Source organism: Pleuronectes platessa, chromosome 21 (genome assembly GCF_947347685.1).
Source record: "Pleuronectes platessa chromosome 21, fPlePla1.1, whole genome shotgun sequence".
Taxonomy (NCBI): Eukaryota; Metazoa; Chordata; class Actinopteri; order Pleuronectiformes; family Pleuronectidae; genus Pleuronectes; species Pleuronectes platessa.
In genome coordinates, this window is record NC_070646.1 from 2,526,736 (window position 1) to 2,531,526 (window position 4,791).

General features: G+C 38.7%; 1 non-coding gene across 1 annotated transcript; it reads right to left on the reverse strand.

Annotated features, from left to right (window-relative positions):
• Window positions 1–4,307: 4,307 nt before the first annotated feature.
• Window positions 4,308–4,421, reverse strand: LOC128427722 (U5 spliceosomal RNA). The gene has a single exon (XR_008333576.1). It is a non-coding gene; the product is annotated as a U5 spliceosomal RNA (small nuclear RNA).
• Window positions 4,422–4,791: the final 370 nt, after the last annotated feature.

Consider the following 4,791-nt stretch of genomic DNA (forward strand, 5'->3'; position numbering starts at 1 on the left):
TTTTCAGAACAAAAGACCACAGTAGATGGCTATATAGAAGTATTTACAGCCAAGTGTCGAAGAGTCATATCATGCATCTGAGTTGTGTGTCCTTTGTCTGGTTGCATTGTGCCTTTGTCCTAATTATTCTTCTCCTCAGGGTTGTTGTGAGTCTTCGTGGTTGTTGTGAGTCTTCGTGGTTGTTGTGAGTCTTCACGGTTGTTGTGAGTCTTCGCGGTTGTTGTGAGTCTGATGAGTGTGATGTTGGGCATCACGATTGTATTGTCCTTTGTCCTCGTTTTTATCTCCTCCCAGTTGTTGTGAGTCTCCGTGTGTCTTCGTGGTTGTTGTGAGTCTGATGTGTGGCATCGTGGTTGTGTTGAGTCTCTGATGTCTTTTTCTGGTGTTGTGAGTCTATTTTGTTTAGCCGTAGGGATGGTTTTGACTCTAGTCGTTTTGTGAGGTTGTGGTTCTTTTGAGACACTGCGGTTGTTATGTGTTGTGAGAGGACTTACTGTTATTGTGTTCATTTTGTGTCAGAGTCATTTTAACTCTCTGTGGTCGTTTTTCTGTCATTGTGGCTATTTTTTAGTCTGTGTGGTCATTTCTTGTTGTTGTGGTTTTTTTGAGTGGTGGCTTTGACTCTCTGCGGTTGTTTCTTGTCAGTGCGCCTGTTGTGTGTGGTGGTTATTTTTGTGTCATTGTGGTCTTTTGAGTCTCTGTTGTCGTCTTGACTCGATGGGGTCATTTTCTGTTGCTGTGGCTGTTTTGACTCACCGTGGTTGTTTAGTCTTGTCGTGGTCATTTCACGTCGCTTTTGTGTCTTTGTATTATAAGAACTACCTAAATTAACAGAAATCATCTTTATAAAGACAAATGTATTTAACGTGCACTTTTACTTTTTAGTTTGTCCCCTGTCGCATCCACTAACATAGAGGAATTTAGTTTTTATTCTGCAGTCAGCCACCAGGGGGCGATTAAGCTGATTTGGCTTCGATTTTGGGATCTGCCACGTCTTCCATTTTTACAGTCTATGCTCAGTACAGATATAAGATATAAACTCCTTTTCCTATTGATTTCACACAAGCTAATGTTTTATTAATATGTAAGATGAATAAAAAATGGTTGACTCAAATATAACATGTCACACACCTCAGAACATTATTTAATCCAAGCGTGTATATTTTTAAGCTTTATTTTGAAGCCTCCACAGGTCGGATCCGGTCTGTCACGGGCGGACTTGACGCACTTTTCTGGGCAACATCAGCCGCCCCCACCTCCTCTTCCTCCTCCTCTTCCTCCTCTTCCTCCTCCTCCTCCCCCTCCCTTCTTCCGGATCAACGCTACGGCCGTCACGTGACCTGTCACACAACTGATGTGTGTCACGTTTTCACCGGGAGGAGCTGAGGGATGAACCGGGACGAAGGGCAGGGATTCATACTTAAAGGGCTTATTGCTTCTGTTAATGGCCCGTCCGCTTTCCCCCTGCCCGTGTGTGTGTTGATGGATAATATAACTGTGATAATCCTCTAATATTCCCTGTGACATTAAAGGAACAATCCCTAAACACAATAATCTGGAAAATATCAATCGTAACTTTGATTTACGAATATAAAAAAAATCTATGGAAAAAAGCACACAAAAAAATATATAACATAAAAAACACACAATATGACATCATATAGCTGCAGTGTTGGAGGCATTGCTGGCAAATGTACGATAATTATTGTATATGCATTATGTCCGCTGTACGAACATAATGCTAAAAATCCCCAAATGTACCACAATCTCCTAATTTAGTAACAGTATTATAAGTTATAATTATCTGTATAGTAAAATGTTCTTCTTCTTCTTCTGCTAGTTATTTTACGCATCGGTTTTCAAGTCTTTTCGGCCAATCACAGAGATTCAGAGGTGGAGCTTGAACCATGTTTTCTTTTCCTAATGGCTAGATTTGTAGGCGGAGTCAAATACTTGTTTGTTGAAATGTTTGCATGTCTGTGTTTGTGTGTTTTGATGGAAAATATGACTGTGATAATCCTGTAATATTCACTCTGATATTAAAGGAACAATCCGTAGATTTAATAATCTGGAGTACAGTAATCGTAGCAGGGCCTGGATCAGGTTATGATCACAACAAACGATAAAAACATCAGGAGAAAAGATTTATGGGAATAAATACAAACAAATGAGGAGATCCTGAATAAAAGTTTTAAAGCATCCCTTATTTAAAACACACAATATGACATCATATACATGCAGTGTTGGAGGCCACGCTGCCAGTTGTACAATAATTGTTTTATTTGTGGGATCATTTTCATCGACTGTATTATCGATAATGACAAAATTCACATATTGTACCATCATTTCATGATTTGTTAGGAGTTACAATTGTCAGTATGGTAAAATATTGATCTACGTCTGTGTGTACGCATGCTTGAGGACGTATGATGATGAACCAGATGATTCTTTCACGTGACTTTTTGTACCATCTAACTGCTGTTAGCTTCTCTCACGTCCTCTATGTGTTGCAAGGATTGTGTGTTGTTGTTTGTGTTGCTCTTTGTTCACTCGGGGATGTTTCTATCATAGTGTTGTTTCTGCAAAATGGCTCAAAGGGTTCTGCAGTAGAAAGTTAGCCGGCGAGCTAATACAGACTAATTCAGATTAATATGTGTTTTCCTTTTAAATGAATCAATAGAACCTCAGTGTGAGGGATCAAAGTTCTCGGGTTTATTTCAATCAGCTAAACTCATGAAAACACTGCAATAAAATAATCACGTTCCAAAGGTTATCACTTTATTGTCGAGTTGTGTGTTAGTGTGGTGAACTGTTGCCTTACTGATGACTGTTTGGAGGCTGGTTCATCCTCTGTGGCTGACGACCCTGTATCAGAGTGTGTTAGACTGTATGTAACAGTATGAGCTAGCTGGCCGTGTCTCATACCAGTGTTAAACCAGTTCAACACTGGTGTGCTCTCGTGGACACGGCTCGTCTCAGCTGCTTTTCCCCTGCGACGGTTTCCCTTCTTTTCTCTTTCCCCTTTTTAACGACACAACGGCCTCACAAGTTCTGACTTCAGAGACTGAGTTTGTTTCTGTACTATTTCTATTCATCTTTGTATATTGATTCTTCATTTGGTTGTTGTGCATAATCAAGACTCTTTCTTTCTTCTTTATATTATCTATAGACACAAAGGAGAGAAACTACAGAAAATTCAAATAGTCTGACAATGATCTTGATGTCAGTAATTAAGTCGCTATACTGCCCCCTTGTGGTCAAACTACAGAAAAAACCCTTTAAAGGCTATTATAAGGTTGCTACAATCTATCTATCTATCTATCTATCTATCTATCTATCTATCTATCTATCCATCCATCCATCCATCCATCCATCCATCCATCCATCCATCCATCCATCCATCCATCCATCCATCTATCTATCTATCTAACTGTCTGTCTGTCTGTCTGTCTGTCTGTCTGTCTGTCTGTCTGTCTGTCTGTCTGTCTATCTATCTATCTATCTATCTATCTATCTATCTATCTAATTATCTATCCTTCTATCTATCTATCTATCTATCTATCTATCTATCTAATTATCTATACTTCTATCTATCTATCTATCTATCTATCTATCTATCTATCTATCCTTCTATCTATCTATCTTTCTATCTATCTTTCTATCTATCTTTCTCTCTATCTATCCATGCAGTTGGAAGTACAGGAGACGTCTCTCTGCAGGCCTATCTATACTGCCCTCTTGTGGCCAAACTACAAACTACACCTGTATCGCTTATAATGATACAATGAGACTAGAAACTATTTATAATGTATAAATGTGTTTATTTTGGTTTAATAAACATTGAGTTTGACCCTTTAACACCGATCACAGCTGTGTATTTATAGGGCATTGATATACTTTATGTTTATTTACATATTTTTGTGCATTTGTATGTATTTAATTGCATTCTTGTATTTAAATTGTCGAGAATGGTTGATATTCATCTACATATCTTTCTATAACAAAGCTGTGTTTGATTTCTGGAATCTGAGAAAACGTTTTCATTCCAATACTTCAAAAAGTAACAAACATTAAAGTGGTCAGTGTCACATATATATATATATATATAATCTTTGTTTTGACGCCGGCACGTGATGAAAAACACGCAGGTTTCCACGATAAGAATCATCACTGAGTCAAATGGAACATGTCAGTTGAAGTTATATTGTAACTAGAACTCTTGAGAATGTCGCTCGTTATCTGGACTTGGTTCGTTATGAAGAAACGAGTGAGTTGTTGGTTTGATTTTATTTTGAACAGTTCCAGGAAGCCCCGCTTGCGCAGGGCATCAAAAAATTGGTTGAAACTCTTATTGTTCCTCTCCACGGAAATCTTTAGTAAAAGGCGAAAGATTTATGCGATCTGAAGAGAAACAAGAGTGATCTACTCTCCTGTCGGGATCTGGAGCTTGTAGTCCGGAGGCGACACCTCTTTCTGCTCTGGTTCGTTTTAAAAGATAAGAAAATTCCACTCAAATCACAAACGTTAGGGAACGCTACGTTAAAGGAGCTCGTGCACGTGCTTATCTGACTTCTGACTTGTTATATTGTTATAACCGCACTTTTATTCACGGTTTAGCTCTTTACGCTGCGACGCAATGCATGCTGGGATTGCATTTCCGCTGGCTCTACATTGTTACAGAGTTGCTGCGGTGAAGTCGTGAACTTTGACAAATGCAACGTTCATGAAAAAACCACCGCAGCGACAAACGTTTGATTTCAACGCGATGTTTATGTTTTATGTACTTTTAAA